Below are 23,186 nucleotides of genomic sequence, written 5' to 3' on the forward strand. Positions count from 1 at the left end.
ATATGTAAGTGTGTTTGAGTCAGATCCGAATTAGCATAATAATTAAATTTTACACCACATTTTCAATTTAAATTTAACTTTTCTTTCTCATGTTAGAAACGGTGTTGATATTTATTGTTTTCTCTCATGAATGAAGGATATGTATTTTAAGTCATTAGTTTCAGCGTTTATATTGAAAGCTTAACTACAACTGCCACAATAAGATTTTACAGAAAGACCCGCAAACATCAAAACGAATAAAATGAAAACGAAACAATCTAAACTAAAAGATAAATTACTATATACGAGTATATTTTTATTTCCTTTATTAAAACAAACTGATGTTGCTTATTGTTATTTTATTGCTAGTTTTTGTCTCCTGTGTAATCTTTCAACATTGCACAGTGGGGGAAATGCATATAAGGATAATACGATTGTAATAAATATATAGCATTGTTCGAGGTGCTCCAATTTGGGGCCTGCTCCACAACTGAAACTCACTTAAACGAAGTCTGACAAAAGGAAAACAAATAGTGGATTATGCTTAAAAATATGATTAGAAAATAACTTTTACGCAACATTACTATACCTTTACTAATGTGGCAGGTTCTGTATGTGCCGACCAACGCGAAATTTCATCATGTTTAGAAATTCTAGATACATTTACATTTTTTTATTGAAATCCACCTACTGTGCATTGGAGAAGTTGGTACCACCTGCAGCAATATCATAACTTTAATCTCCTTTCATCTCATTTATTTGTTGACTCTTATTTGATTATTTTCCCAATGGTGTTGAAAATATTTTTCTGTTGATTTGCAAACTTTATAAATAAAACTGTGAAATAAATGTAGCAAGGTTTTGTTAAAGAACTTTACTTAAATATAATTAATGAAATATATAAAATGTTTAACTAAGTGTTGAATCTTTAACTAAATTTTAATTGGCTTAATTTTAAATTTCTTAGCATAGGAGCAGTGAGTTATTGTAATAGTTTAGTAAAAATTTATATTTAATACAAGTAATTGGTAAAATGTATTCTCAGTCTTATTATGTATGAATGTTATACGAAGACAAAATCGAATAATCTCAAACTACATACATACATACATACATACATACATACATACATACATATATATTAAAGTTAAAATATTGTATTAGGTATGATTAATCCCAAAAGTCTGCACATAACATTAAATTTTATATCATTTGAAAAATAAAGATATGTCCTTCAAAATTGTATGAATAAATCGTAATTTTTAAGATATAAAATTCCAGGTCATATATCTCACAAACCGAAAGTTTTAAATGTTTAAAACAAATTTATGTTGATATATTTGTAAAAATTTTTAAAGTCGGTACTCTTTTAGTTTAGAAATTATGCACCAATATAACATATTTTGATTCATATATTCTAAACTAAAAAAGTATTCAGTTTCAAAATGTGTCCGAATATACATATAAATGACTTTGGTTAGTATACTAACTATATACTGCTATAGCATATAATTTTATGAATATTTTTATTCCTAAAAAAATAATTGTTTAACTATTTTCTTCAATACTAAGAAGCATTGCATTCATTTATTCAGAATCTTACTTTCATATAAATAAATGTTTGTACAATTTAATACAAATAATATTAATACGTATTACAAACAAATAGTTTAACAATCTAATTTTACAATATTTATAGTCTAAATAATTGGGGTATTCACACGGTCTACTATTTGGTCATATTGTCTTAATGTCCTAATATATTATGATAAATTAATCAAAATTTTGCTGTGTTTCAAACAAAAAAGTGCTAAACTAATAAGACTATTTGAATTATGTTTATTGTTTTGTCATAAAATAATACTTTTTTTTTGTTTAAAACACAACAACAACTATTATAATATATTAGGACAATATGACTAATAGTAGACCGTGTGAATACCCCAAATAAGTATTCGAAATAGATTTAAACCATTTTTTACTTGATTTCCAACAGCTGCCTTTCTCTTTACATTTGTCTGATTTTGGCTGACAAACCACATGTGAAGAAAGACGTACGAAGCTTTCATGAAGCATACCAAATTTACAGCTCAGGCTTACGTTGTTCAATAGTGTTACATATTGCACAATTGTCAGATGACATGTAAAAAATGTGTGCCCTTCCACGCTTGAAACGTTTAATATAAAAATTCTCATTCAAAAGATCTTTATTGAAATATTGTAAAAATTCATTAAACATTAAAATATTGGCATATTACTTGGTATTTATAAATTTATCCACCCAGGTGTGTTACTTACGCTTAAAATCGGACATGGGATACCTTTCCTCTGTTCTTTTATTCATTTTGACAATAGCCCAATACCTTTCCACAGGCCGAAGTTCTGGATAGTTAGGTGGATTTGCTTCTCGTGGTACAAAATTTACATTATTATTTGAATACCACTCATGAACATTTTTTGGAGTGCTATTTACTGTAAACATTTAACATGTGGTTGTCATTGGAAGTCTACTACTGACTTCTTTAGGGACCATATGTACACATTGGAACCAGAGCCTCATTAGTAATTCTAGTCTACACTTTTGGTACTTTTCTGAAGAAGAAGTCGATAATGAAACTGCATATTTTGTTAAAAGTTGATGTTTTATTAAATTAAGAAACAAAAAGGTACAAATTCATAACAGTCTTTTTTAAATCTTAAATATTAAAAGTAATACACATAGGTACTAATTAATTTCAGTCTTTAAAAAACTATTCCTATAAATATAGGAACATTTCAATAAAGCTTTCATTTTTTCATTTTGTGTATCAGTTATTAAAATTTTAAAAAAATTAATCTTTGTTGGAAGAATCGTCTTTATTTTTCTATTTGTGAACATTTTAAAATATTATGTTTTATTAATAGTAATATTATTTTAATAAGAAAAAAAATATGTGATTTTTTCAATAAAAGTATCACGAAATGTAGTTCTTGATTTTGTTATGTATTCTATTTCAGTAAACAATTCATTTGAGTTGATAAATTTTGTGATTGAATAAGAAATATAAATACGCCCCCAAATATGTATATAGTGAGCAATGGGGTATAGTTTAACATACATATACAACAAATGGAGCATCGTAAATTAAAAAGGTACAATAATAGTACCACCCTAATGTACATTAGGGTGGCCCTTAATTCACGAAAGTTGGATTTTGGTCATTCTCACATTCCAGTTTGGTGAACATCAGTAAAAAAAATCATCCTCAAAAAATTTTAGGTAAATCGGTTGGGGTTAAGACGTGCCGTGCCTCAAGCCCTCTGAAGTTGTGAGATGCATTTACAAGGGGGGAAAATGGAGTTTTTCAGTTTTTGTAAAAATTTTTCCATTAAAAAATTACTTTTGCAATTTAAGTTAAAACAATTGAAATGTGTATGTAATTGTCGTTCTAATGAGACATAAAAAAGAGATATTGGTCAAAAAATGTTAAAGTTATTAAAAATTCGCCAGGCCATTACCGTGTCTCAGACAACTAGAACAAGAATTGTAGTAACAAAATTAACATATTTTGATAAATATTAAAATAAAAGCTAATTTTTACTTAAAATATATCCATATTTACTTGTATATGAGTTTTTATCATCGTAGGACACCGATAACCTCTTCGCAGGTATGACCAACAATATAAATTTTTTTAACTGCAGTTACAAAACTCGATTTTCAATTTTTTAAAAAATTTGTTAAACAAATTTCTGAATTTTTTTATCATCTCATTGGGAATTATTGAGAATATAATAGGGAATAAAAATATGAAAAAATTATGAAAATATCTCTTATAGTTTTTCCGTACCTGCGATTTAAATTTTGAAATTTTCGAGAAAAACCAATTATTTGGCAATTTTTAGGCCAATGAGCTCTATTTCCTTACTATTATGAATTTTAAGTAAAACCTATTGAGAATATTATAGTCCAGATAATTCTAAATATACTCTGAAACTTCTACTAAAATCGGAAGACGTTCACCCTTAAATCGTGAAGGTCAAAGGTCAAATTTTTCAATATTTGGAATTTCTCTTGTAAAGATTTCGAAATGTTGTATATTTTTGGGCCGATTTTGTTGAAATTTAACAAAAATATAACATAAACTCTAGGGTTTATATTAACAGCACAAGAATGGAAATTAACGTTTAATGACACTTGGGGTTAAAATGACCCCAAACTTTTAAAATCATAATTTTTTTATGGTTTTAGAAGTTTGGGGTCATTTTAACACCAATTGCTATATAGGGTTAATTTTAATTGTTCTGTTGTTTTTGTAAATACTAGGCTTTGTGTTATATTTTCGTTAAATTTCATCAAAATCGGCCCAAAAACATACAACATTTCGAACATTTCGAAATCTTTCCAAGGAAAATTCCAAATATTGAAAAATTTTACCTTTGACCTTCACGATTTAAGGGTCTTCCGATTTTAGTAGAAGTTTCAGAGTATATTTAGAATTATCTGGACTATAATATTCTCAATAGGTTTTACTTAAAATTCATAGTAGTAAGGAAATAGAGCTCATTGGCCTAAAAATTGCCAAATAATTGGTTTTTCTCGAAAATTTAAAAATTTAAATCGCAGGTACGGAAAAACTATAAGAGATATTTTCATAATTTTTTTCACTTTTTTATTCCCTATTATATCCTTAATAAATCCCAATGAGATGATCAAAAAATTCTGAAATTTGTTTAACAAAATTTTTAAAAATTTTAAAATGGAGTTTTGAAACTGGCGTTAAAAAAATTTTATTTTTTTGTTCATACCTGCGAAGAGGTTAACGGTATCCTACGAAGACAAAAACTCATATACAAGTAAATATGAATATATTTTAAGTAAAAATTAGCTTTTATTTTAATATTTATCAAAATATGTTAATTTTGTTCCTACAATTCTTGTTCTAGTTGCCTGAGACACGGTAATGAAAATATCTCTTATAGTTTTTCCGTACCTGCGATTTAAATTTCGAAATTTTCGAGAAAAATCAATTATTTGCCCATTTTTTGGCGTTTCCTTACTGGTATAAATTTTAAGTAAAACGTATTCAGAATATTATAGTTCAGATAATTCTAAATATGCTCTGAAAGTTTTACTAAAATTGGAAAACATTAAACCTTAAACCTTAATAACTTTAAAATTGTTTGACCAATTTCTGTTTTTTATATCTCATTAGAACGACAATTACGTTCACATTTCTATTCTTTTAAATTAAATTGAAAAAGTAATTTTTTAATGGCAAAATTTTTAATCCCAACCGATTTACCTAAAATTTTTTCAGGATGATTTTTTACTAATGTTAACCAAACTGGGGGGTGAGAATGGCCAAAATCCAATTTTCGTTTATTAAGGGCCACCCTAATTGTACTCTTAAGTAGCAAATTATCCTCCAGGTCATGTTACACTTTCCTATAGTCAACTCTTTCATTCATACATACTTTATGTTGCTCCATGTATGCCATAAGTTACCCTAAAGGCGGCTGCAAAACTCATGAAATAAAAAATGTTAGACAAAAAAAAAAAAAAAAATAATAACAAATAAAGAAAACTAAAATATTTATTTATATTTATTATAGAATCACTTCCTCAATTCAAAAATAAATACATCCATAAAATTTTCGAGTCTACAAACATTTTCATTACAAAACAATAAATCATAAATGATCAACAATGGCAGAATAAAATATAATAGAACCGAGCTGAGCACACAACAATACACAATGGGGCGCCCAACATAGATTTTGCCAACCCATGTGCATCAATTTTAAACCATTCCTCCCTCCACCCACACTCTCTCGAGCCTAAGAGTAAGAGTATCATACATACGGAAGATATTTTATTTATTTTGTGAACATTTTTTATGCTCAAAATGGCAAATAGGAAACATATTTTATACCAAAAGTAGACAAGGATTTAGATAAATTTGTAAAGAAATATATGAATACGTAAAAAGGACATATAAAACAAAAAAACTAAAAACTGATGCTAAATACAGTGGAAACTCATACATCACTTTAAGTGTTATAGTTAGCAGTATGATTTGGAAAATCCCTTGTAATTTTTTTATTTCCTTTTTTAACCATTTTAAAAAGTAAAAGGAGATTTTTCATAAAATTATGAAATTTAAAACGCTATCATTATAAATATTGTTATGATTATTATGGTAGGCATAAATCAGAAATAGCAATGTTGGTCATAAATTTAACCAAGTTGTTGTTCTATTCTAAAAAAGACAATATGAATTATGTAAATTTTACATTGTTCTTGTAAATATGGGTGTGGTTTAGGTCTTGCCTTCTTTAAAAAGGCATTTTATGTCTAGCTTAGCTGTCATCAATATGCCAAAGAGTTAAGAAATTGCTACAGTATTTTATATCGCCCAGTAATACATACACTATTTTTATACGTTTGCTACAAATCTAAGGAATAATATTAAGGGTATCCAATTGCTTTTATACTAAAAGAAAAAATCCATTCTAATTATGCAGTATTGAGAACGATGGAAGCATATTTGTCAATTTTAAAGAAACTACATAGATATTACAACCCAGAAAAAACTGGGCAAGGTCTGAACAATATACCATCTGCATTACTAAGAAGTTGTATTGTAATGGCTTACACATGATCTACAGTAGAAGTACTAGGATTGGTCTGAACAATATACCATCTGCATTACTAAGAAGTTGTATTGTAATGGCTTACACATGATCTACAGTAGAAGTACTAGGATTGTTCGAAATCGACTTTTGCGTAGGAAAAAAGTCGAACATTCGATTAAGTTGTCCCAAAAAGGTTGTCCCAAAAAGGACTATCGAAAAAAAAGTCGAATAGTCGAAAAATTCAAAATCTTTGATTTTTAATTTTTATTGTAAAATTTAAGATCAAATTCGACTTTTAATAAATACCAAAATTAGAAAAGTCGACAGTTCGAAAAGTCCACCTTTTAAATTGTCTACTAAGAACTTGTTTACGAATTTATTCATAATAAAATTCATTCAACCTCTGAATTTTTAAATTTTACTTAATTTTACTTTACTACAATTTGTAATAGATTTGATATTAGTAACTTACAATACATATTTTTTTAAAAAGTTTTGCACGTTGATTACAAATATGGCAAACGTTTTAAAATCGCGCATGCAGTTTTGAAGATATTTTTTTATGTTTAATGAAAAACCTATTTTGTAACAGTACACAGTGGTATGAGAAACAAAAAGAGGGAAATAAATCTGTAACTTCTAAACCCTTAGTCCGATTTGAATGAAATTTCACATTCGCAAAGAGGAAGTGTAGTCGAGTTTTGAACTTGGACTTCATGAGCCCACAAGGAGCTGAGCCAGGGGTCCCCATAGTAGGACACCTCGGGTATGTTCAATTTTAAAAATTATCCTATTTCTTCGTTCGTGTTCCGATTTCAAAAAAATTACACATATAGAATCTACATAAAACTTCGTCATAGCTATCAATTATCTCTTATAGCTTAGGAGATATTTGCATTTGAAAATTAAATTTTCAACATTTTTACCCACCCTACTCCAGTTTATTGATGACCGCGGTTCCAAATATTTCCCAATTTCCAAAAAAATAATGACTAAATCCAAATTTACATGCATTTGAATTTAAAAAACTTTAAAAAGGCGATTTTTCGCTATTTTTTGGGAAAAAAGTACTTTTATTCTGTTTAAGTTATCTAAAAAATTTCTAAGAGAATGTATAATGAATTTGTACTGTTTGAAAAGCTTACTTTACATCAAATATTTTAAATGAAAAAAAATAATAATTTTTGATACCGAGGGGACCAGGTCCATTCAAAAAACGCCTATTTTTTATGTAAAATTCAACTTTAGGGCAAAAATTCTCAAATCGCATAGTCGATATCAAAATATAGTAACCGATTTTAGATGGCCCAATATGTTCTTAATAATTTTGTAAACCCCGCCCCTGGTATGGATATTATAGGCAAAAAACGAAAAAATCCCAGTTTTTGGATTTTCAAGACTTTTTTGGAAATTGCGGAATACTTGATAACAAATTTCAAAATTTGTTTTTATTTTTCCTTTTTAAATAGAAAAGTCTACATAACTGTGTAATTTCATTAAAAAGTGTTTATAAATAAAAATTTAATTTCAATTTGAAAAATATATATCTATGCAAAAACTCAATAAAAAGCATTTTTTGTCATATTTTTCAAAAAAGTATTCCATGAATTTTTTAATTGTCAAAAGTTATACACATTTTTGAAAAGTAGACAAAATCCTATATCCACTGATATATAACGTGTCCACCTAATGTTTTATGTAGTGCTCGGCAAGAAGATTATATATGTGTAATTTTTTTGAAATCGGAACACGAACGAAGAAATAGGATCATTTTTAAAATTTAACATACCCGAGATGTCCTACTACCCCATGAGCCCACCAGGAGCTGGGCCAGGGGTCCAAGTTCAAAACTTAAACTCGACTACACTTCCTCTTTGCGAATGTGAAATTTCATTCAAATCGCACTAAGGGTTTAGAAGTTACAGATTTATTTCCATATTTTTTTTTCTCATACCACTGTGCAGTATTGCCTCAAGAACGATGAATTGAACTGATAAGCATTCAGTTCATTCAGGATTCAAAATCTACGCAGCTAATATATTTAAGTTATTTAACTGTTTTTTTATGTCTTTCTTTATACACTGGACAATTAAAGTTGGTAAAACTGAAACTCCTGCTGGAAATATATAAAAAAATTTTAATTTTCGATAAAAATTTAATTTTTTTTTGTAATATGATATAAATATTGATGTTTTAAAGTAAATACGTTTTATAATTGGAGCCTTTCAGTGTAAAAGTGATGTAACCCAAAATTGTTGATGGGTGCTGTTCTGGCGTTACATACATTCCTTACATTACCAACTATCAATACAAAAGCGGAGTAAGCCACCTTTTGGTGTTTAAAAGCAGATGGAGCTGCAAAAATCGTTTTTGTACAAAGTGTAATATAACAAAGTAATTGAGCAAAAGTGGTGTAAGTTGAATAAAACATTTTTGCACCAATGCAAAGTAGAGGACAAAATAGAAACATAAATATGTTGCTGTTGCATCAGTATGTTGTATCTCAGCCGGACCAATAAATTTTGATCAATGGACATTCGTATTTACCATGTGGCCAGAAAACTGTCTCGAAGTAATTGAAACGGCTAGAAAAAGGCAACCATTAAAGATAATACAAATGAGTGCAAGAGTATTCTAATTTTAAAGTTTTAAACAGTTTTTAACTTTTTCAATGACATTTCACGTTCATGATATACAAGTTTTGAAAACATCTCAAAGAATTTAATTACCAATTTGTCAGCGAAAGTCCACGATTTTCTTTACTTTTGAGGAAACAGTTTAAAAGAGTACTTTACCCTCTAACCTAATCGCTGGTATGACCAAAAAAATTTAATTTATTTAACGGCAGTTTCAAAACTCCAATTTCAAATTTTTAAAAATTTTGTTAAACAAATATCAGAATTTTTTGATCATCACCTTGGGATTTATTGAGAACATAATAGGGAATAAAAATATGAAAAAGTATGACAGTATCTCCTATAGCTTTTCCGTGCCTGCGACTTAAATTTTGCGATTTTCGAGAAAAACTATTTTTTTCGGCCATATTTTGGCGAATGAGTCGAATTTTAAGTAAAACATATTATGGCATTCGAAATTTAGTACATTTTATCATAATTTCGATATCAAAATCATTTTTCGATACGATAACTCATTCGATCACGAATTCGGTAATTTGGCCCCTGTATTCAGTTTCAACGATTCTGTAAATTATTTAGTTTTCCTCTCATAAGAAATGGTATGTCATATTCAAATTTTTCCTGCGTTAATCTTGCACATAAACAATTTTGTAATTTAAATGTCAGTATGTCATGAACCACCTTACTACGGACAGTTTAAAGAATAAGAAATAAATTATGAAAAATTACATATAAACGCCTTTGGCTAAGCACGATTCTTTGTTTTTTTCTCTTCCTACTTCATTGTATGCCTTCTTTTTTCTACTTACTTGTAGGTATTTTATACTGTGTAATTTTCTAAAAATAGTTGTTGTCTAAGTATATAGCACACAGGGATTATAAGCTGAATTTTATGAATATTCCTGCAATACTTACGCTCCTATTTATTTTTAAAATTGGGTATGTCTTTAAGTGAACCTTATTAAAACGTCATTGTACTTTAAGCTTTAACCTACAAAATGCAAAAGCAAAAACTATTTAAATTGTATAAAAAATAAGTTGAAGAAATCATTCGAAGTACGTCCACTTTGAAAATTGGTTCCTAAAAGGTTAACGCAACATTAAGAAGCAACTACTTTTATTAATACTTTTGTTTTTAATCTACTTACATTTGATGAATTACTTGAAGGCATCTTATGCGTTTATTATTTAAAAAAAATTTATATACAAATGATTGCTCCATTATAATACCCATCAACATATGTCGCAAAGTTTGTCATTTCGTTTGTAATTTCTACACTTTTCATTTGCGTTCCCATAAAGTATATATATTCTGGATCGTTATAGATAGCGGAGTCGATATAGCCATATCCGCCTGTTAGTCCGTACGTTGAAATAAACTTTCCATATACCCCAAAAATCGTAAATGCATCATCAATATATCAGCTATAGTCCCGTAAATCGGCCCACAAAAGGCTGACATATACGCAAAATTATTACCTCGATGATTACCTCGATTTTTTTACCTATTTTTTTTTGCCATAAGTATATAAGGTCATAGTAATTCGGTCGAAATCGGGAAAAATGTTTTTCTTCACTTAAAAATTTTTTTTCAGCAACAAAATGTTTTCAATCATTATCTTACAGTACTTACTTGTTTTTCTTATAATCGTTTTTGTAGGTTTTATTTGCCAGTTTAATTGAATTTTTCATTTAAAGAAATCTTATAACATAATGATCATGATGCAAGCAAATAATAATGAAGATAACTACTACATATGTATATGATTTCATCATGAATTGTTTTCTACTTTTTTTCCATTTGTAATCATCTCTTATTTAGCTTGGAAAACGATTTAGTTCTTAGTATTTTATTTCCTAAAGCAATTTCTAACAATTTGAAACGTACAAACGAGTTTGAGATAACAATGTGTGCATTTTGCCGCAACTTTGTACGGGAAATGGTAACTTTTAATTAAGGCTTCAGCTACAATTTCATGTATGTGTGCATTTGAAGGTATTTATGATTTTCTGTTTAAACATTTTAGAAAATTTCCTAAAATATGCTATGCAGTACAATGTGGCTGAATGCAAAATCAAATAAAAGGAAATGTGAAAATAAATGAAATATTTGTAGATAGTATGTTTTCGTGAATTTTTGAAACTTATTTTCTATTTGAAGAATAATGAAAGTTATGAAGAATTCTGTTGTTTTGAAATATTTAGAAGTTATGAAACTATACAGTTGTATTGAAATGTACAATGTATAAATTTCCACCATGAAATAAAAAATTACACTCTGCTATAAAATAACACTTTTTGTCAGAACTTGAAAAGCGACCCAAAGGGGGTTGTAGGCCTAATTTTTTTTTAGAATTTTGAAACACCCTCAACATTTTGAGTTATTTGAAAAAAAATGTTTTAGGGTAGGTCGTAGTACTTTAGTGCCAATAACTCAAAATTTTAAACAATTATGGAAAGGCAACGAATTAGTCTTTCATAAAATGTATGCATAAAACGTATACTTATTTCAAGAAATTATTTCGCGTTTTTTACCCCTAATTTTTTAAATTCAACAATAGTTAATTTAATTCTATGAAAATCTATTTTTTGCACTGTGTTTTAAAGACAATTTTATATAGAAAAAACGACAAATTATTTGTTAAAATCGCTTTATATTTGCAAAAGTTATTAAACTTTTCCAAAAAAAAAGTTCGAAAAAATTTACCTTGTAAATTAAAAACTGCACAAATATTTCTTTTGTATAGTTTTTTGTTTTTGCATTCATATGCGCTAGGGGTAGGGTTTGGGATTTCCCGGATAAAACTATTTTTTTTTTTAAATGAGTTTTCAAAATAACTAATACATTCATTCAGTAATTCATTTGACATCCGATTTCTTATTTTAGTGGCAAAATTTTCAGTCAACGAGAAAAATGTTTAGCTTTCCACAGTTGTTAGCTTTATCGTCAGTAAATCATTGTAAAGTCAATCTAAATTTTGTGTCTGATTGCTACTTACTTCAAATAAAGCTAATTCACGCTTAAAACGACTTTTAAATGTTCAACGTTTTCTTTTTGAATATTGATTGACTATTCTAATTTGTTTTTAAAATTTTGCTTCATTCGTATTTGGGAAACATCATCGCTTTGGACAGATGAGAGAACATTGTGGTCAAATAGGCATTTGATGTCCATAAATTATTAACATTGTCTTTGTTATATCATTTGTCAATGACATAAGTCTGCTGTTATATCGTTTGTTAACTTTACTTTTTATTGCATGGGCCATTTTTTGAGAAATCGTAGAATTTTTACATAACAGCTGTTCATAAAGACTGTTCATTATGGACAAAAATTTGTAGATATTGTGCCATCGATTTTTCGATATTCTATTTCTCAATTCTCTAAATTCTCTTTATATATTGGTATACATTTTTATAAGCTTTCATATCAATATGAGCAATGAAAAGCTACTACAATCAAACAGGTCGACAAGTTGACGAACATCATTTAAAATCCTTTTTTAGAATAACTTTTGAATTTGAGGGTGTTTCTGAAATTGTTTGACATCATAATATACTGAATACTGGACAACTGGACAAAAATTTGTAGAATCGGTATCTTAGTATGACAAACATTTTTTATTTTAATTGGGAATATCTACAAATTGTACAATCGTTCATACATTTTTTTTCTTCAGTTTTATATGTTTGAGCATAAAAACCCAACTAATACCCTATTTAACACTTGACTCAAAATCATTTTGTCAACTATGAAAAATATACTTAAAAACAGATTTAAATTTAAATCTAAATATTTATACTGGATAATTGTTTAAGTTTTTGAAGAAAGAACTATTTTTTCAGCTTACACATCAATTTTTGACATCCGACCTTTTTACTTAAGATTATTTCTTAAGGTTCTCTATACAGTTATTATTTATTTTAATGTCTGTTAAACTGTAAGGTTGCTTTCTTTTGTTATGCTCTAGTGACATGCAAATACATACATATTCAGGTATTAGGGCGGCACCATAGAAAACTAGAATGGCGATGTTTATATAAAAGAGATTGATTTTCATTGGAAACCCATTGTTAGCAACCTCTAGTCAGATGTTCTAGCCTATTTTTGTTTTAAGTTCAATTGGAAAAATGGATAAAAGAGTTTAGTGCCAGTCTATTATATACAAATGTATGTAAATATACAGTCGAAAAAATATTGGTAGACTAAATCGATATATAATTTTATCATGCATATGAGGGAAATAAAAACTTTTGGAGAATAGTTGAAATTGAATACAGATGGCTTGTATTTCTTTTAGGTTTCGAAATGAAAACAATCAGTAGAACATATCGGTATACCATAGCAACTTCTAAACCGATAGTCTGATTTTAATAAAATTTAAAAAAAATTGTAGCTGAGTTTAAGTTTTGAAATTGGACTTTAAACAGTAAGGTAAATATTTTGCATTATTTTTAAATTTACATAAAAGGACCTCGCAGTAATACAAATTTATTATTTGTATTCTATAGTACTTCACAAAACGTTACCTTTAAGAAAAATATAAACATATTATTTACTTTGTTTATATTTATATATCTAAACTTTAATTTAAGAACATTTTTAAAAAAAAATTCTCGAAAAAAATGATTTATTTAATTTTTCAATTTAAATGCGTTTGTAAGCGTTTCAGTAATCAGTAAATGCTTACTGGTAATGAAATATAATTTTCATTACTAGTAAATTTTTACTGATTACTGAAGAAAAAAATCAGTATTCAGTAAATTTTACTGATTACTGAAAAAATAATTCAGTAATCAGTAAAATTTACTGAATACTGAAAAGTAAAATCCGTAATCAGTAAAATTTACTGGTTATTGAAAATACTTTCAGTAATCAGTAAGTTAGATTGCAGTATATTGAGATTTTCAGAAAAAATTAAAAAAAAAACTTCAATTAATGTTAATTTTAACACGGAAATGTCATTGAAGACAAGTCCTTAGTAAGTAATGGTACTTCAAATGGCCCATCTATGGTACTTACCTTTTTTTAGTATCTAGTAAAGAATGCAGTATCCATTCTTATCAGTTATCAGTAATCAGTAAAATTTACTGAATACTAATTTTTTTTCCAGTAATCAGTAAAAATAAATATATAATGAAAAAGTACTGGTACTGCAAAGTGCCCATCTATGATGAATACTATGGTTGTCCTTTTTACTAGTTTAATCGAATAAAAGTTTATTATTTTTTTTATACCCTACACGACCTAGTGGAGAGGGTATTATGCGTTTTGCTGAAGTTTGTAACGTCTAAAAATATGCCGATCGAGTCAGAATCACTTTCTCAGTCCATTAAAAAATGTCCGTTCTTCCGTCCGTCTGACTGGCTGGATGTCCATGTTAATGTTGTGCGAAAAGTACAAGTTGCAATTTTGACCATATTTCGATCGAATTTGGCACATGTATTTTTTCGGACCAAGAACGAAGCATATTGAAACTGGCTAAATCGGTCCCCTTACAAATCTTACAAATATCCTCACGAAATAAGACTTTAGTGGTCTTAACTGTTTAATTTAAATAGGTATCTACACAAATTACGCTCCAAATAAATTGTATATATACAGAAGACATGCCACATAATTATATGAAGATCGACCTACTGAGTAAATGTTTTCCTCATTTACTAAGTAGGGTATTACTTATATGATCGGGATTCATGTCTGGCAGTTGCGTTCGGTACAGGCTCCATGTGATGGTCTGGCTAGATTTCAGCAGCCAATATTATATAGGACCCTTTTGCTCAGTTTACAAATTATTTTGAGTGTATTCACGCTCAAACTAAATTGACAGATGTCATATTGAATGTGTGTGTATGTTAGATTTTAAGATTATTTATTTTTTTATGCTCTAACATAAATAATTTACATATTTTGCAGGCAAAAATATACATAATAATAAATAACATAAAATTAAGAAGAAAAATAATGAATCTTGAATGAAAAACTATTTATCTGCAATATTTAGATTGTAAAAATTGCAAAGTCAGCTTTCATTCACAATATTCGTACGAGTATGTGTGACTGTCAGTTATCAAGTAGAGACCTTGCAGAACGTGGAACTATGTAGTTGTGCCTTGTAGGATGTGTTAGTTATATAAAGACGCAATTAAATAAAAAATAAATCGGAATTAATAAAGTAAGTAGTAAATGGTGGTATTTTAGATACTATTTGATTATTCTATTTTTTTTTTAATTAATATTGATGGCGACAACTCGTATTACGATTATGTTTTAAAGTTATTCGCGGTTTCATTTGCTTCATTTGGTTGATATTCACTTAATTCCATCAAATATGAAGGATTGATCTCAAATTGAGATTGACTAATACCTTCTCACAAATGATAGTACACCAAGCATTATATACTCGTACTTTGTAGTGAGTTAAATGACTTATCCCTAAACAAGACTGCTGGGTAAATATAATAATGTTGACAATTGATGCCTTTAAAACTGCAGGGAAGTAAGTACGAATATCTACATGTATGTAAGTAAATAAAAAATATAAATTTTTTATCATTCATGTAGAAAATTAAAAGGAAAACGTAAATAATAAAAATTTTAAATGATAAAGTACAAAATTTTCATATTGATTCTGCTGTTACAAGTATGACATGCAAACATACTTGAAATTGTAAATAGAGAAATACATTTTTATTGAATAAATATTTTCTATAATAAACTACACAAGTTTAGAATTAAATATTTTAAAAAATAATAGTAATAATATGTATGTTTATGTTATTTTTTATTTAGTTTGATTATTTTAAAATTATTAACAAATAACAAATAACATATTATTGAAAATTTAATCGAAAACAGCTTTTTCACATGTACTCAGTGTAGAGTATTATATGGCCTAGCTTGGTCTAATACACTTTATTATTTGTTCTTATAGTGCATTTACACCGAAGCGAAATCTAGTACATATGAGATTTCGAGCCAAATCTAGTTATTTTGACGAGATTTCCCATACAAAATGAAATCTACTTCGTGACTAGATTTTGGGGAAATCTACTCAGTACCAAGTGATGCAACCGTGAATTTCTTCATAACGGACTAAAAAATACAGCACTGTACAAGTAAAATTTGACAGATACAAATAAAAAAAATAATATAAAAAGTGCGGAACAATTTTAGCGTTTGATAAATATTTTCAATGGATGCAAATATGAATAAAAGTTAAATTTATAAATTATAATACTAAAAATTTACTTATTTACTGCGAGTTTTGTTAGTCAGCTGTTTTTGTTATTAAATGAAATCTTGCTAAATGTCAGAAAACAGCGGTGTAAACGGTATAGATTTGGAACAAGATTTCAATTAAAATCCACTAGATTTCGCCTCGGTGTAAATGCACTATTATTGTGGTTGCATACATTTAAGTACAAATAGAGGAAAAAGAAAGAATACACATGAAAAGTGTTAAATGGATAAAGAAACAAGGAAGAGCACTGATAACAGTAACAGGAAAGCTCTTAAAAATAAATTAACCAACAGTGTATTCACTGAATCTGTAATCAATATTAATTATTTTACACACTCAAATGCACCTACAACTTCTTCTAATCAATTTGGTTTATTCTCTTTAAAACATTTTATTCTTTTAAATTTCTGCTTAAATGAACATAATTTATTTCTATGGTCTTCTCAAAAAGGTGTAATGTTGTAATAGAAAACTTTTTCTGCTTAATTTTTTTTTTTGATGTTTGAAACTTGTTGCGGTTAAATTAAACTTACCACCTGAAAGGTACAGCAAACAGACGCACATGCAATTCCATAGAACATTGATGGCCCAACATGAAAAGTTACTAAGTGATAACACATATACAACATTAGATCGTCTACAGTTGGGAATATTCTCAAAATCGCAAAAGGAGTGTGTGTTTGAAGAAAAAAATGTATGTACTCTTAGATAACATTTGCTGTGTTTTTTAAGAAATAGAATGATATTTATTTGTATTAAAGATTTCTTAGATACGACACCAAAGATATTTAAACTTATTGGACTTTTAAGCTAAATGTTAATTGAAAATTTTTAAATATTTAATAGAGGACAAAACAACAATTTTGTTCAAATTTCTTACATTTTTTTTCTTGCACATCAGTAGTGTTTTTAAAAAATTGTTGTATGTACTCTTAGATAACATTTGCTGTGTTTTTTAAGAAATAGAATGATATTTATTTGTATTAAAGATATGTTAGATATGACATCAAATATATTTAAACTTATTGGACTTTTAAGCTAAATGTTAATTGAAAATTTTCAAATATTTAATGGAGGACAAAACAACAATTTTGTTCAAATTTCGTACATTTTTTTTCTTGCACATCAGTAGTGTTTTTAGCGAACACAAAGTCGAGAGCTATATTCGGCGGTCCCAATATTATTTACCCTTCACCAAATTATACTTTAAAATACAAATTTTAAATATTTTTGGTAAACAAAATTTTAAAAAATATTAATTTTTTATTTATTAGCTAAATTTTATGGCAAAACTTTTATTTTTAATTTATTTTCGTCAAAATTTTTTTTTAAAACAGTTTTATAACAAAAAAAAAATTTTTTATTAAGACATATTTTTAATACAACGATTATTTTTGCCCATTATATCTGAACATTTTTAATTTTTTCAAACTTTTACGAAGATTCTTGAATGTGCCTCGCCAAAATGTGGTGGAATAAAAACATCTGATTTTCTTCGTACAAAAATGTTTTTAACCCTTAAATGCGCAACAACGCCAATTTTCACGAAAAAAATATATAATATGTAAAATTTAAAAAAAATAACATCTGCGTAACACGTTTGTTTTAAAAATTTTTTTTTGGTGATTTTTTTAAAAAGATAGTGGTTGTATCTTAAAAGATACAATGCGCACTCTCATATATTTTAATTTTCAAAGAAATAAATACCAGTATTATAATTTTTAAAGGTTTTTTTATTTATAAAAATAAATTATAATTTTAAAAACACAGTTAATTCAATTTTAATAAATAAACATATAAAGTTAATGTCACTAAGACAAAAACAATGAGTAAAATAGAGTAATAAAAGTAATTAAAAGTTATGGTATTCATAAAAACAATTTTTTTCAGCGGTCACACACAAATTCACCTTACATTTCAAACAAAACATTTTGGTTTGACCTGAGCATTTGGGCAGCTTACATCTTGCTTTTTTTTCCATTGTAATCCAGTGACTGATTCCACCTAGCCGGATATCCTTCGGTGGCGCTGGGGATGCATTCGGCTTTCGTCTTTTTTCTTCTATTTGTTTTTCCAAAGTTGGGCGTCCTCTTACTGGAATAGTTTTACTGTTATATGAAAACATTGCATCAGCCACTTCCAATTTGAAATCGATTAATCGTATTTTAGATTCTGGTTTATCTTTGTTTATTCTACTACAAAGGATCCAGGCATTTACACATGTCATGTCAAGAAGGTGGTAAAATACTCTCGTTGTCCACTTACGGCTTTTCATTGCTATTTTATGCCGGCCTATTGAGCTATCCATCAAGTCTACTCCGCCCATGTGGCAGTTATAATCTTTAATGATTTGTGGACATTGAATACTTTTGATAGTTTTTTCCTTTTTATCAAAGCGTTTTATTGTTAAAGGTTGACTCTCCGTATTATATATATCTACTGGGGGCTTAGTACCGACATAGTTTGAAATCAGATTGACAATTCGATTGTCTTTCCATGATAATGTGGTCACATCGATTCCGTGTATGTTGGTAACAAATTCCTGACTTGTTCCTCTTTCGAATTTCATCATTATCTTCTCTTCAGGTAACTTACAATTCTTAATTCTATTGCGTCTAATTGTACCAACACCCAGAATTCCCTGTGTGCGCAAATATACTATAAGAGGCACTGTTGTATAAAAATTATCAAAGTATATCACAAAGTTTTGATATCGCGGTACTCCCCGAATAAGTCTTACGACAATGTTTGCTGAGGATTGAAGATCTGGCTCACCATCTGCCAACTTTTCAGTTGCTCCGCTATACAGCTCAAATGTGTAGGCGAATCCCATTGTATCACAAAAAATTTCAAGCCCCACTTTTTTGGTTTGTTTGGTAAATATTGTTTCATATAACTTCCGATTTTTGTGGAGCACATTTGCTCATCTACACTCAATCTGTTTAGTTTCGGTACGGTAGAAAAAGTTCTATTTAGAGTATCGATAATTGGCCGAATTAGGTAAAGCCTGTCGCGATTGGGATCATTTCGATCAGGCATTTTGCTTTTGTCGTTAAAATGCAAAAACTCCCGAATTTTTTCAAAGCGTTTCAGAGGCATTTGGCTTTGTATTATTTGAACACTTCTGTGGTTGTTTACAGACCAATAGTCTCTGGTGTTTGGAAGTTTGTAGTATGTCATGTAAAAGAGAGTTCCTATAAATTTGCGGAGATCGGACACAGTGAAACTAAAAGATTGATCAACACCAGCATATCTTAAAGTTTCCATTACAATGTCTTCTTCTAATGATTGCGGAAATAAATGACACCAAACTTTAAAAGGCGTTTGTAATGCCTTTATATCGTCTGTAAGGTCAGTATCGCTTTTGTAAACATTTTTTATGCCTAATGAAGTATTTTTACACAATCCTGAATTTTTTCAAATCCTCTATATATAATCTGCTTAATATTATGCAACATCAAATAACCATTTTTTTTTATTTTTTAACAAAATTTAATTTTGAACTTTGAATGTCAATAAAACGCAAATCCTGAAGATTTTCTGGAAAGGGCTATTTTTTTCAAATGAGTTATGATGTTCTAAATACATCCATTTACTTTTTATTAAATTTGATCCAAAATTGGAACCGTAAGAATTTTTTTTTGGTTGTATCTTAAAAGATACAGTGCGCATTTAAGGGTTAATTATTTTTTAAACTCTATCACTTCAGTAAGCGGAAACATCTCTTCCACTCTGTTTTGTTTGTATCTTAGACCATTTAAGCTACTAAATATTGGTGGTACAAAATAAGAAATTTTAGTGAAATTTTCAAATCTTAAGGACCACTTTTCCCCATTTAAATATTTCCGTGATACCAATTTTTAAAATCGGATTAGTAAATCATAAATTTGTTTTATATAAATCACGGATAATTCCAGCTTTTTTATATTTTCAAGCTTGACGGACTAGTTTATCAATAATTTCGCGTTAACTGTGAATATGAATTCTTTTTATTTTTTGATGTTTCACTGCCATAAGGTTCAGAATATGGAAATAACTATTAATATACCAATTTTGTTAACTATCTGTCTATCTATCTATATATACTAGAGTTGGGTTGTTCATGAACAAACAAGTTCAATTGAACAATTCAGTCAAAAGAACAATGTGAAGTTGTTCAATCATCTTGTTCTTTATTGTTCTTTTTATTCACTTTATTCCTTTTGGTCGTCTAGCTTTACTGTATATGTTTGAAACTTATATTTTGAAAACGCTTTTAAATGGGATTTATGTTGTTTAAATTTTATATAATTCCTTCTTCTCTTCATTATTATTACAATCATGTTATAAATTATAATATGCCAAATTCTTTTTCCAAAAGCAGAAGTGACCAGTTCGTTTTGTTCACTACAAAAATAACGAACTTGTTCATTTATTTGTTCTGAACTAAAACGACCAATCAGTAAAAAGAACGATTATGCCCAACTATAATATGTACATATAAAAGAGTAACGTTGCTGATTACTGGCTGATTCAATATCGCCCAGACCAAAAGAAAACAAATTTGCACTATCCGTTCCCCGCTCCGGTTGAATTTGGTAAACTTATAACTTCTAAAGTAATAGACAGATATAAACAAAATTAAAAAACTTAAAAAATTAGTGTAATAGTGTTTAGCAGTAGCGAATATAAACAGGTAAAAATATATATTTTGGTACTTTTAAAATAATAAATATACATACATATATCGATTTTTAGTATAAAAAACTAAATTATATTAAATTGTTAATACTGTGATTTTGAGTAAAACTAGCTTAATCACTCTTACTTTAACAAAAATCGGCTTCTAGTAAAAAAACTCAAATATCTTATATCGTTAATAACATAAACAATATTGAGATTATAGGTAAATGAGTTCAAATATTTTTAGTATAAAAAAATCAAATATTTTAAATGATAATAACTTCAAATAAGATCAATCTACAATCAATCGGTCAAGCCCGACCATTTAATACCCTACACTAAGTAAATGATCAAAGATATTTTTCTTTTAAAATTTCAGTAATTTATTTTCGATTTTCGCAAGCATGCCGTATATGGGAACTATGACTAATTATGGACCGATCATTATAAAAGTAGGTGACATGAATTCCGTATATATAGAATTTATTTGGAGCGAAATTTGTGTCGATACCTATATAAATTACAAATTTATGACCAATAAAGTCAAATTTCGGGAGGACATTTGTGTGGGAGTTACGTGAAATAATAGATCGATTTCAGCCAATTTCAATAGGCTTCGTCCTTTGGTTGAAAATATTATATGTGCAAAATTTTTGTGTTTACGTTAGAGTGTGTACAACAAAAATGTTTAAAATGTTCACAATCGAAAACATTAACAAATTAATATGATTTTTATTTTGTATTTTATAGAACCCAAATATCTCTATGCCCTTAATAACCACATAAACCAACTAATCGTACATAATATAAAACCACTCTTCCTTGAAAACAAAGTCATAGATTTAATAGAATATCTTCTGCTTAAAATCTCTATAAGCTGCTTAATATTTAAGCTTCAATTCATAAATATTTCACTTCTTGTTTTCTTGTCATTTTAATATTATTTTTTTGTAGCCATTTCCAAACAACTTTTCTCGCAACATTTTATCACACAAACAGATTTAGATTGCAATTTTCAGTATAAATTTTTCACTCCTTTTTGATAAATTTAACAATTTCGTTTATATTTTTTTGTTCCTCCTCCTCTGAATTTATTTATTATGATGCCATCTTTGTTAAGAAGATGAAAAAACTTATTGTAGTGCGAGAGAACTAAACCGATAAAAAAAAGAAGCAACTGAAACAGTGATATTAAACCCTATTGCATATTAAAATTCCATGTTTTCCTTCTTCGTTTTATTTGTATATGTATTTATATATATTTTGTTAAAAAAAATAAATCGTTGAAACGGAAAAATTTCATCCTCATGTAGGTAGGTACTCGTATGTTGTACATATGTATATAATTTAAAAAAATAAATTCCTTTCACACACAAACAATATTGAAGAAAAAATACTGAATAAGTATGGATGTTTGATCGCGTCCCAGCCCAGCTTGTGTGTATGTAAAATTTTATTTTTGACTTAAGGCTTGTCATGTTTCGTTACATATAGTTGCGGGAACATTCAAAATAATAACAACTATATATGTAAGTATATCACACTGTATAAGATTGAACTAAGGAAAAAGTTAGTTTGTTTATGTTTGGAACTGCAGCTAGATGTTCAAATCTTATTGACAAATTTCAATGACTATTAATTAGATCCCAGATAATATTCACATCAATGAAACTTATTTATAATTTCTAAATTAGCGAATTTTAATAAATTATGTTTACATTATAGCTTTAACGACACTTTAATAACTAAGTTTGAAAAATTTGTTGTATTAAAACCAATTGTGTTATGAGCAGTCCAACTACAAAAATGGTTGAGGCGAACTAAAAACTTGTGCCCCATACAAAGTCAAGGACTAGGGACAAATTCTTCCCGATTTTCGCCTACAGTATAATTTCAGAATACATACTTCAAAATAAACGATGCAAAATTTTGTTAGGATTGCCGCATAATCAACATATTTATGACTGCTCAAACAGTATTCCGTGGGGATATTTGCATGGGGGCAAGGTGAAATCATCGACCAAATTTGGCCATTTTTAGTACCAAA

This window comes from Calliphora vicina, chromosome 1 (assembly GCF_958450345.1).
Source record: "Calliphora vicina chromosome 1, idCalVici1.1, whole genome shotgun sequence".
Lineage (NCBI taxonomy): Eukaryota > Metazoa > Arthropoda > Insecta > Diptera > Calliphoridae > Calliphora > Calliphora vicina.